The following is a 13287-nucleotide window of genomic DNA, read 5'->3' as shown; positions in this document are numbered from 1 at the left end:
AGAATCCTTGTGGAAAATAGTTATTTTTTTTTCCTGGGCAGGCCTTGCAGCCTTCCCATGACATTGGTCATAAGAAACCTCAAGCACTCCTGAGCTTCTTATATTATTGCATATCACAAACAATGAATATTAAAGGAATAGAGTCATGCAGACATATGATGTTCTCCTTTAGTAAGGCATTTAAATCAAGGTAGAGACCTTGGTATGAAGAAATATTTTGTATAACAATAAATATGAATGTGTATGTTTGTTTGGGGTCCAAATTCAGTCAAAGTCCAAGTCTTGTCCAGTTTTGTCCATCAGAAGAGTCTGGACATTCCTGCTGTCACATAAGCCTAAATGTTTCATCTTGGAGTGCTTTTTTTTCATGGACCAACAATGAAAGAACAAGGAAAGAATACAGAAGAATGATGAAGGAAACCATCAAGAGAGTGTGTGGATGCCTTTTTTCTAAACCGCTCAGATAGGAAAGTCTAGTATATGCTGATGCCATAAATTCTTTCAGATCCCTCTGCTGCCTGGATAGTGGCACCCCAGGTGGTGACAATTATACATCTGCAGAAGACTTCATGAAGACCTGTGAAGTTGTACATGCCGTGCCACTCTCTATGAGTTCATATGAGCATTGCTCATGGTCAGAAAACAGTCAAAAAGGGGAGATGTGTAAGATTTCTGAGAGCTTTTGAGATAACTCAAAGAGAGCAAATCAAGAGTCTTATGGCCTCAGTCTCTTCAAAACATAAAATTGTATTTGGACTTTGTTGTTCTTCTTCCATGTATAGCAGATAGGAGTGAGTTTACCTCAGATTACTCATTATTGCTCTATTGTTGTTATTCTATTAAATGCTATTATATCTGTATCAAAAATGTGTTTTGTCAGCTACAGCTTGTCCTTGTGGTCTGTCCTTAAACTACTGTGATACAGCTTGAACTCATGAGAGGTTTACTCAAATGATTTTTCAACCCTCAGAGTATCAATTATCTGATGCTCTGAATAAGGTTGTTGGCTGTTGTATGAGATTTTAGTGTGCCTCATCTTGAGGATTCATTCATTCAGGTTCTACCATTTCTAGAGTGGTGACTACTTATGTTGACTTAGAGGCTTTGTTATCTTAGAGACTTCCATCCCATCTGACTCTCACACTCATTCTACTCTTTCTGAGCACTAAACTATATGATTTGATGAAGACATATAATTTAGGACTGGGTGTTCCAAGGTCTCTCTTTCTTTCTTTGTAATGTCTGGGTGTAAGTGTCTATATTTGTTTCCTTTGCTGCAGGAAGAAGCTTCTCTGATGAGGGGTGAAGACACTGATCTATGACTATATTAGAATATAATTGGGAGTCATTTTCTCACTGTTTTTTGTTTTAGTTTTCTTTTTCTTTTTTTTTCTTTTTGGAGCAATATTAATTGGTTTTACCTTAGGTTCCTAGTCTATCTAATCTCTGGTTCTTTGTCACAAAAACATTATGACATATGGGTTCCATTTCATGGGGTGGTCCTTAAATTAAATCAGTTATTGATTGATTATTCTTAAAGCTTTGTGCCGCCAATACTCTACCATATCTTCTATGCAAAAACACTAAGAGTTTGTGTCTATCTTGGAGTTTATGATTGGTAGGGTAACACTGGCAAAGATATCTATAAGAGGAATAATCTTCCATTGCTGTTGGAAATACCATCTCATACAGATACTATAGAAACCAGTGTGATGATTCCTCAGGAATACAGGATTCAATTTATCTCAAGGTATTGCTAGAATACTCTTCATCCTACCACAGAGATAAGTGCTCAATCATGTTAATTCCTTGTCCATTCATAATAGTAAGAAGCTGGAAACAATCTAGATATCCCTCAACCAAATAATACATAAAGAAAATATGGTGATAATTTCTCAGTAGAGTATTATACAGCTGTCAAAAGGACACCATGCAATCAACAGATAAATGGATAGAACTAGAAAAACATATCTGTGATGAGGCAACCCAGATTCAGGAAGACAGATATGAAATGGCTTTATTTATTTGTGGATATTAGTGATTAAGTCAATGATAAACGAGCTACCATTTGTAGAAGCATTGAGTTAGGTATAGAGTAAGGAACTAGAGTGAATGACCCTTTCACACAGGTTGCATATAAGATATTTACATTGCAATTCATAACAGTGGCAAAATTATGATTATGGAGTAGTAGTGAAAATAATTTTATGGTTGAAGTCACCGTAACATAAAGAACTGTATTAAAGGGTCACAACATTAGGAAGCAGAACCACTGGACTTGAGGGAACAATAGATCGCCTTAGGGAAGGGAAACAGAATAGATAATTATGGATGAATGCAGGGTTGGACTGGAAAGGTCAAGTTGAGAGAGGGAGAGGAGAAAGTGTTAATAGAAGACATATGGAGAAAATAGCTAAATTTAAATTATATTTGTGTCATAGCATCGGAAACTAATATGGTAGAAACTTGCAATCTGAATAAAATTGTAAAATAATAAGAAAAAGTTCCAACTTTCCTCTTGTAACCAAAGAAACTTCCTGTCCTTGTGCTGGATTAATTCTAACTGAGTACTTGGCCAGTGGGGCTCCATGGCTACCCCAAACATCGCAGGCTTTTGTCAAGCCTATTGGTTCCTCTCCACAAAGTGACAGCAATGTCCCATTGCTGGAGACAACACCAACATAATTTATGGAGCATGTACATACTGAACTGGTATGTTCACAGAACCTTCACTGTTAGGTTCTTGGATCTTTGGTATAGGAAGCTACATGGCATGAGTTGTTATTTTCCAACATAAAATATCTTGTTGGTATTCAAACTACGTGATTGACTTTTGAATATCCCCACAGGTCCCTCTGATGACATTAGCTTCTACTTTATTTGTAGATACATAAACAATCCAAACAGAATAAAAATGCAAGCAAAAATTATTTAGTAGACATTGGACAGAGATGTGTAGTAGTTCAAAAACCAAATAATTGTCTAAAACATTATAAAAGAAAAGAAGTGCTCTTTATTCTGTCTGTATTGACTTAGCTTCAAACCCTGAAAAAGAATTTAATTTTTATCCAGTTTAAGTAAACATTTGCCAAAACTCTTAGCAATTGAGAAAAGCAAAGCTCTAACACTTGTTTTCCTTGGGTCATGTATAGATGTTTTATAAATTGTTGATAATCATTATTAATGAACTAATTTTTCATAATTTTTAATTAGCAGGATTCTCCTTCCTTAGTCTAGTACCTATCTGGACAGTGTCATACCTACCTTCAGTGGCAGTTATGAACAATCTGTATACTTAAATAAATCCTATTTTGTTCTTTTTAATGAATTCTTTGGACAGTCTTTTAATGGCTGGGTTCTTAACTACTTGTCACTGATTTAACAGAATGTTAAGAGTTCAATATTACAGGCATTTTCAAATTTTGGACATTGAAGTTTTAGGAATGACTTGTATATTTGCCTGTAGATAATTAATGATATAAAATGATTTCAGTACTTACCAAGATCAAATGTTTTTTCATCATGATCACCTAGTGTAAGTTCAGCCTGAATACAGATTTTACAGTACTATTTGCTTTTCTGTCTTTTTCTCTCTCTACAAATTTTGAAATTAGGTCACAAAGTATGAAATTAAAATTTTGAAAGAAATTACTTACCAAGAGGTTTTGAAACATAGTAGTTTATCTATATCATATTTTTCAAATATTCTTTGCATGTCCTGAAATATATACTTTCTGATCACTAATGTTAAAATTGTCACTAAGCTATTGAAGGTACCCCAACACTCTATAGGTAGCTGATAAAATATCAGTGTAAAAAAAACCAAAACTAATAAAAAGTTCTACTTGATATTTTAAATGCCTAACATGTAAATAGACACAATAAATAACTGCATGGATTAATGTGTAAGAAAAACATGGACTTCCATATCTAAAGTTGTTAGCATTAAATAATCAATAGCAAAAAAAGATCATTTTGTGAGTTGATAGATTTTTAAATTTTATGGTAATCATTTCACAGTATATAACTCTGTCATGATCACTATATTTTATATTATAAATATGCACTGTTTTTTCATATTAATTGGACTTAAAGCCAAAAAAGTGAAAAACGATCACTTCAATGAAACAGTAATTTAGCACCTGTTAGCCACATGTAAGACCTATTCATGTTCGGGTCCACTGAAATGTAGTGATTGACACTTAGTGAGTGCTTGATACTTCCCTAAAGGACAAAAGTTCAGTTCCCAGAACTCACCTATGTTGGGTGATTCACAACCAACTGTCACTCCAGATCAGGAGACCCAACAGCTTCTTTTAGCTTCTATTGACCCTGTATATATCTGACACTTACTAGTACGGAATCATTTAAAGGCAAATAAATAAAAATAAATCTTTTGAAAGAGAGAGATTGGGTCTATAGGTATTTCATAATGGATGAGAATGGAGGGGGAAGGATTCTTATTCTTCTCTGAGAAATACCAGCAGTGATTTATTTGGAGTGTTATCCCATTCAGTAGTGTATCTACTGAGAAGGTCCAGGTTACAGTCAGTAATCTTCAGCAAATGCTCATGCAAGTAACACTACTTTGCACTACTTAAACTCAGTGGCATACACACAAACTTTCTTATTGATGCAAAATAGAAAATGCCAAAAAATAGAAGAATAAAGAAAAACCAAGTACTCTTTCCTGTGTCTGTGATTCAGAATAATGAAAGCATAAGTATATATTAGCTATATGGCACATTTGAATGTTGGTGTACCCAGTTTGATAGTTTTGTTTTTGAGGCCAATAACACAAAAATTATGCATAAATCAAAATCTTTAGTGAGAATTTGTTAATAAATCAATAAATACTACTCAATTTTTTTTTCTAAAATACCATCTGTAATGACAAGGATTTTTTATTTAACTTTCTTTTTGTTTTATTGGGAAAAAAACAATTTCCACCAACTCCCAGCCTCCCACTCCCCCCAAACTCCTCTCCCCGTTCCCACACTCCTCTCCTTCTCCCCCCACTCCTCTCCCCCTCCCTCTCAAGCCTGAAGAGCAGTCAGGGTTCCTTGCCCTGTGGAAAGTCCAAAGTCCCCACCCCCATCCTGGTCTAGGAAGGTGAACATCCTAACTGGCTAGGCTCCCACACAGCCAGAACATGATGTAGGATCAAAACCCAGTGCCATTGTCCTTGGCTTCTCAGCAGCCCTTATTGTCCGCCATGTTCAGAGAGTCCGGTTTTATCCCCTACTTTTTCAGTCACAATCCAGCAGGCCTTGGTGAGCTCCCAATAGATCAGCCCCACTGTCTCCGTGGGTGGGTGCACCCCTCTTGGTCCTGACTTCCTTGCTCGTCTTCTCCCTCCTTCTGTTCCTCATTGGGACTTTGGGAGCTCAGTCCAGAACTCCAGTGTGGGTCTCTGTCTCTATCTCCATCCATCGCCAGATGAAGGTTCTATGGTGATATGCAAAATATTCATCAGTATGGCTATAGGACAGGATCATTTCAGGTTCCCTATCCTCAGCTGCCCCAGGAACAAACTGGGGACCTCACCTTGGGCACCTGGAAGCCCCTCTAGGTCCAAGTCTCTTCCCAACCCTAAGATGGCTCCCTTAATTAAGATATGTGCTTCCCTGCTCCCCTGTCCAACCTTCCTTTATCCCAATCATCCCGTTGCCCCAAGTTCTCCCCATCCTACCCTTCTCACTTTTCACTCCCCATCCTACCCTTCTCACTTTTCACTCCCCATCTCCCCTTACCCCCTCCCCCCCACCCTTAAGTCCCAATTTTTGCCTGGCAATCTTGTCTACTTCCCCTATCCAAGAGGATAGTTTTTCTTTGGGTTCACCTTCTTATTTAGCTTCTTTAGGATATCCAATTATAGACTCACTGACCTTTATTTAAGGCTAGAAACCAATTATGAGTGAGTACATCCCATGTTCATATTTTTGGGTCTGGGTTACCTCACTCAGGATAGTATTTTCTATTTCCATCCATTTGAATGCAAAATTTGAGAAGTCATTGTTTTTTACCCAGGAGTAATACTCTAATGTGTATATATTCCACATTTTCTTCATCCATTCTTCCATTGAAGGACATCTAGGTTGTTTCCAGGATCTGGCTATTACAAATAATGCTGCTATGAACATAGTGGAACAAATGCCCTTGTCAGATGATCGGGCTTCTCTTGGGTATATTCCCAAGAGTGGTAATGCTGGGTCCAGGCGTAGGTTGATCCTGAATTTCCTGAGAAACTGAAACACTGCTTTCCAAAGTGGTTGCACAAGTTTGCATTCCCACCAGCAATGGATGAGTGCACCCCTTCCTCCACAACCTCTCCAGCAGAGGCTATCATTGGTGTTTTTGATTTTAGCCATTCTGACAGGTGTAAGATGATATCTCAAAGTTGTTTTTACTTGCATTTCCCTGATCGCAAAGGAGGTTGAGCATGACCTTAAGAGTCTTTTGGCCATTTGAACTTCTTCTGTTGAGAATTCTCTGTTCAGATCAGTGCCCCAATTTTTAATTGGGTTACTTAGCATTTTAAAGTCTAGTTTCTTGAGTTCTCTATATATTTTGGAGTTCAGACCTTTGTCTGTTGCGGGGTTGGTTAAGATCTTCTCCCAGTCAGTGGGTTGCCTTTTTGTCCTAGTGACAGTGTCCTTTGCTTTACAGAAGCTTCTCAGTTTCAGTAGGTCCCATTTATTCAATGTTGCCCTTAATGTCTGTGCTTCTGGGGTTACACCTAGGAAGTGATCGCCTGTGTCCATCTGTTGTAGGGTACCTCCCAATTTCTCTTCTATCAGGTTCAGTGTGCTTGGACTGATATTGAGGTCTTTGATCCATTTGGACTTGAGTTTTGTGCATGGAGATAGATATGGGTCTATTTTCATTCTTCTACAGGTTGACATCCAGTTGTGCCAGCACCATTTGTTGAAGATGCTTTCTTTCTTCCATTGTATACTTTTAGCTCCTTTATCAAAAATGAGGTGTTCATAGGTTTGTGGGTTAAAATCTGGGTCTTCTATACGATTCCATTGGTCAACTTCTCTGTTTTTATACCAATACCAAGCTGTTTTCAATACTGTAGCTCTGTAGTAGAGTTTGAAGTCAGGGATGGTAATGCCTCCAGAAGTTCCTTTATTATATAAGAGTGTTTTGGCTATCCTGGGTTTTTTGTTTTTCCATATAAAGTTGATTATTGTCCTCTCCAGATCTGTGAAGAATTTTGATGGGACCTTAATGGGGATTGCATTGAATCTATAAATTGCCTTTGGTAGAATTGTCATTTTTACTATATTGATCCTCCCAATCCAAGAGCAAGGGAGATCTTTCCATTTTCTGGTATCCTCTTCAATTTCTTTCTTCAATTCCTTAATGTTCCTGTCAAATAGATCTTTCACTTCCTTGGTTAGAGTTACCCCAAGATATTTTATGCTGTCTGTGGCTATCGTGAAAGGTGATGCTACTCTGAGTTCCCTCTCTGCTTCCATATCCTTTGTGTATAGGAGTGCAACTGATTTTTTGGAGTTGATCTTGTATCCTGCCACATTACTAAAGCTGTTTATTAGCTTTAGGAGTTCTTTGGTGGAGTTTTGGGGGTTGCTTAAGTACACTATCATATCATCTACAAATAATGAGAGTTTAACCTCTTTCTTCCCAATTCGAATCCCCTTGATAACCTTATGTTGTTTTATTGCAATTGCTAAAACTTCAAGCACTATATTGAAGAGGTATGGAGAGAGTGGACTGCCTTGCTGTGTTCTTGATTTTAGTGGGATGGCTTTGAGTTTCTCTCCATTTAGTTTGATGTTAGCTGTCGGTTTTCTGTAAATAGCTTTTATTATATTTAGGTATGACCCTTGTATCCCTAATCTCTCCAAGACTTTTATCATAAAGGGATGTTGAATTTTGTCAAAAGCTTTTTCAGGATCTAATGAAATGTTCATATGATTTTTTTCTTTCAGTTTATTTATATGATGGATTACATTGATGGATTTTCGTATGTTGAACCAGTCCTGCATCTCTGGGATGAATCCTACTTGATCATAATGGATAATTTTTCAAAAGTGCTCTTGGATACGGTTTGCCAGTATTTTGTTGAGGATTTTTGCGTCGATGTTCATGAGTGAGATTGGCCTGTAATTCTCTTTCTTGGTTGAGTCTTTGTGTGGTTTTGGTATCAGAGTGACTCTAGCTTCATAAAAGGAATTTGGCAATGCCTCTTCTGTTTCTATATTGTGAAATACATTAAGGAGTATAGGTATAAGCTTTTCTTCGAAGTTCTGGTAGAATTCCGCATTGAAACCATCTGGTCCGGGCTTTTTTTGGTTGGGAGGTTTTTGATGACAGCTTCTAATTCTTCGCGACTAACAGGTCTATTTAGATTGTTCACCTGGTCCTGGTTTAGCTTTGGTATATGGTATTTATCTAAAAACGTGTCCATTTCTTTTACATTTTCCAGTTTTGTGGCATATAGGCTTTTGTAATAAGAACTAATGATTCTCTGAATTTCCTCTGTGTCTGTGGTTATGTTCCCCTTTTCATTTCTGATCTTATTAATTTGCATATTCTCTCTCTGCCGTTTGATTAGTTTGGATAGGGGTTTATCAATTTTGTTGATTTTCTCTAGGAACCAGCTTTTTGTTTCATTGATTCTTTGGATTGTTTTCTGTGTCTCTATTTTGTTGATTTCAGCCCTCAGTTTGATTATTTCAAGTCTTCTTCTCCTCCTAGGTGAGTCTGCTTCTTTTTTTTTTTCTAGAGCTTTCAGGTGTGCTGTTAAGTCTCCAATGTGTGCTTTCTCTGTTTTTTTTTTAATTTATTTATTTATTAAGGATTTCTGCCTCGTCCCCACAACCGCTTCCCATTTCCCTCCCCCTCCCCCGATCAAGTCCCCCCCCCCCCTCATCTGCTCGAAGAGCAATCAGGGTTCCCTGACCTGTGGGAAGCCCAAGGACTGCCCACCTCTATCCAGGTCTCGTAAGGTGAGCATTCAAACTGCCTAGGCTCCCACAAAGCCAGTACGTGCAGTAGGATCAAAAACCCACTGCAATTGTTCTTGAATTCTCAGTATTCCTCATTGTCCGCTATGTTCAGCTAATCCGGATTTATCCCATGCTTTTTCAGACCTAGGCCAGCTGGCCTTGGTGAGATCTCAATAGAACATCCCCATTGTCTTAGTGTGTGGGTGCACCCCTCGTGGTCCTGAGTTCCTTGCTCGTGCTCCGTCTCCTTCTGCTCCTGATTTGGACCTTGAGATTTCTGTCCGGTGCTCCCGTGTGGGTCTCTGTCTCTGTCTCCTTTCATTGCCTGATGAAGGTTAATATTCCGGAGGATGCCTATGTGTTTGTCTTTGGATTCACCTTATTTAGCTTCTCTAGGAACGTGAATTATAGGCTCAATGTCCTTTATTTATGGCTAGAAACCAAATATGAGTGAGTACATCCCATGTTCCTCTTTTTGGGTCTGGCTTACCTCACTCAGGATAGTGTTTTCTATTTCCATCCATTTGTATGCAAAATTCAAGAAGTCTTTGTTTTTTACTGCTGAGTAATACTCTAATATGTATATATTCCATACTTTCTTCATCCATTCTTCCGTTGAAGGGCATCTAGGTTGTTTCCAGGTTCTGGCTATTACAAACAATGCTGCCATGAACATAGTTGAGCATATACTTTTGTTGTATGATAGGGCCTCTCTTGGGTATATTCCCAAGAGTGGTGTTGCTGGATCCAGGGGTAGGTTGATCCTGAATTTCCTGAGAAACCGAAACACTGCTTTCCAGAGTGGTTGCACAAGTTTGCATTCCCACCAGCAATGGGTGAGTGTACCCCTTTCTCCACAACCTCTCCAGCAAAGGCTATCATTGGTGTTTTTTATTTTAGCCATTCTGACAGGTGTAAGGTGGTATCTTAAAGTTGTCTTGATTTGCATTTCCCTGATCGCTAAGGAAATTGAGTGGGCACTTAGTGCTATGAACTTTCCTCTCAGGACTGCTTTCATAGTGTCCCGTAAGTTTTAATAGCTTGTTTCTTTATTTTCATTGAATTCCAGGAAGACTTTAATTTCTTTCTTTATTTCTTCCTTAATCCAGGTATGGTTCAGTAGTTGACTGTTCAGTTTCCATGAGTGTGTAGGCTTTCTGGGTGTAGCATTGTTGTTGAATTCTAACTTTAATCCATGGTGGTCTGATAAGACGCAGGAGGTTATGAATATTTTTTTGTAAATGTGGAAGTTTGCTTTGTTACCGAGTATGTGGTCAATTTTTGAGAAGGTTCCATGAGCTGCAGAGAAAAAGGTATACCCTTTCCTATTTTGGTGGAACATTCTATAGATGTCTCTTAAGTCCATTTGATTCATTACCTCCATTAATTCTCTTATTTCTCTGTTAGGTTTCTGTCTGATTGACCTGTCCATTGGTGAGAGAGGAGTGTTGAAGTCTCCTACTATTAGTGTGTGCCGTTTGATGGCAGCCTTGATTTTTAGTAATGTTTCTTTTACATACGTGGGTGCTTTTATATTAGGGGCATAGATATTCAGGATTGAGATTTCATCCTTATGGATTGTTCCTCTTATGAGTATAAGATGTCCCTCTCTATCGTTTCTGATTGATTTAAGTTTGAAGTCAACTTTGTTAGAAATTAGTATGGCCACACCTGCTAGTTTCATAGGTCCATTTGCTTGATAAGCCTTTTCCCAGCCCTTTACTCTGAGTAGGTGCCTGTCTTTGTGGTTGAGTTGTGTTTCTTGTAAACAGCAGAATGTTGGATCCTGTTTTCGTATCCAATCTTTTAGCCTGTGCCTTTTTATAGGTGAGTTGTGGCCATTGACATTAAGTGATATTAATGACCAGTGGTTGTTAACTCCGGTCACTTTTTTAGTAGTAGAGTTTGTGTGTTTCCCTTCTTTGAGTTTTTCTGGTGAAGGGTCTCTAGATGTTTGAGTTATTGTGGTCATTGTTGGACTCCTTGGTTTGTGATTTTCCTTCTATTACTTTCTGTAAAGCTGGATTTGTGGTAACGTATTGTTTAAATTTGTTTTTATCCTGGAAAATTTTGATTTCTCCATTTATAGTGAACAAAAGCTTGGCTGGGTATAGTAGTCTGGGCTTGCATCCATGGTCTCTTAGTTTCTGAAGTACATCTATCCAGGACCTTCTGGGTTTCATGGTTTCCATAGAGAAGTCAGGTGTAAGTCTGATAGGTTTACCCTTATAAGTAACTTGACCTTTTTCCTTTGCAGCTCTTAATATTCTTTCTTTATTCTGTATGTTTTGTGTTTTGATTATTAAATGACGAGGAGATTTTTTTTTTGGTCCAGTCTATTCGGTGTTCTGTATGCTTCTTGAACCTTCAAAGGAATATCTTTCTTTAGGTTGGGAAAATTTTCTTCTAAAATTTAAATATATTTTCTGGACCGTTGAGCTGTACTTCTTCTCCTTCTTCTATCCCAATTATTCTTAGGTTTGGTCTTTTTATTGTGTCCCAGATTTCCTGAATGTTTTGTGATGAGGATTTGTTGGTTTTGCTGTTTTCGTTGATCAGTGTGTTTATTTTCTCTATGGTATCTTCAGTGTCTGACATTCTTTTTTCTATCTCTTGTAATCTGTTGTTAGTACTTGTCTCTGTAGTTCCTGTTCGTTTACCCAGATTTTCCATCTCCATTCTTCCCTCGGTTTGTGTTTTCTTCATTGCTTCCATCTCATTCTTCAAGTCTTGAACGGCTTTCCTAACCTGTTTGAATGCTTTTTCTTGTTTCTCTTGGTTTTCTTGCGTGTCTTTGAGCGATTTATTCATTTCCTCTACCTTTTTGTTTGTAATCTCTAATTTTTATGGCAGTTTTTCACCTCCTGTTTAAGGTCCTCTATTATTTTCATATAGTTCACTTTTGAGTCGATTTCTTCTATTTCTTCTGGAGTAGGGTGTACAATTCTTCTTATTTCGGGATCCCTGAATTCTGGTGGTGTCATGTTGCCTTTCAGGTTGTAGGAGGAATTCTTGCCTTGGCGCCTTCCCATCTCTTCCTTCAAATGTAGCCAGGAGAGGCCTGCTGTCTTGGTCCAGTCTCTCCTGTGATTGACTCTCTGGGTGTATCTCTTCAGTGTAGAAGCAGGAACCGTTCCTGTCCAGATGGGATTCCTCAGCAACTAAACAGGGCCGCTAGGTAGTCCAGTGATCCGGGCGCAAAAGAATGAATGGAGCAAGGGGGGGGGGGGGGCGATATCCAGAAGAGTAATGGAAGCCTGGCACAGGAGCTGAAGGTGCCTGGGCTCCCTTACAGGGGACCCTGAGGCCTGCCTGGTAGGCAGGCACTCACCGCTCTGGTTGGGTAGCCTTAGTGTAGGAGCTTAAAACTGTTCTTGAGCACTGCTCCTAGCATACAGCAGGGCAGGGTTGGGGAGGGGAGCTGGGGTGCTGGGTAGTGTGAAAGAAAGACAGCCCTGCAGAAGGAGCTGGGGGAGGGGGTTTGTGCTCTCTTCCGGGACGGTCCGCCCCTGGATAGCACACACTCACCTGTCCAGATGGAATTTCTCAGCAACCGACAAGGATTTTTTTGAATTGCAATAATAATCTTTAAAAAAATTAATTGGTATTTATAAATTAAAGATCACTTCAAAAATTATTCAGTAAATAAGTTAATTTTTACACTCCATTGTTTTCATTTATGATGTATGATCTTTTGTCCTTTTGTGTTATTTCTGTAGTCAAGTTGTTTAACTTTCTTTAATTCCTTCATTTGGTTATTATAGTCTTAAAAGTCTTATAGAGAGGACTTTCATGGACAAATTTAAAGATCTTCAAGCATTTTTCGGTAGTTCCCAGAAAGTTATTTTCAGGACATGGATGAGTGTATGAACAAATGAATGAGAGATTATAGTTTTAGGAAATTAGGAAATGTAAGTATTATGTGATAATAAAATTCAAAACATTTCATGTGTCTCTCACATACTGCTGTTCCAGAGCTTCCTCTTAAGTTCAGACACTCCCCATGAAAGTTTTACCATCAAGTCACTCTTGAAATTAAACACCGAACAGAACTCTTCTGAAACGGAAAAGGCCTGCATATGTGAATCTAACACTCAGCAGAACAGACAGACCTGATAAACTGATGAGGGCCATTAAAAATGCTTTGGTATTATTTATGTGAAAAATAGATCAGCAGTGGAATGTGGCATCTTTTCTTCAATGTACCATTTGGTGGCAAGAACCCCATCATTGCCTGAATGAGATACAATAGCATAGGACTTGGCCAATGGCCAGTCCACTCTAAACTGCTTCCAAATGGTGCAAT

Source organism: Microtus oregoni, unplaced genomic scaffold (assembly GCF_018167655.1).
Source record: "Microtus oregoni isolate MIOR12 unplaced genomic scaffold, Mior012 000043F_ref0000047, whole genome shotgun sequence".
Lineage (NCBI taxonomy): Eukaryota > Metazoa > Chordata > Mammalia > Rodentia > Cricetidae > Microtus > Microtus oregoni.
This window is presented reverse-complemented; position numbering follows the sequence as displayed.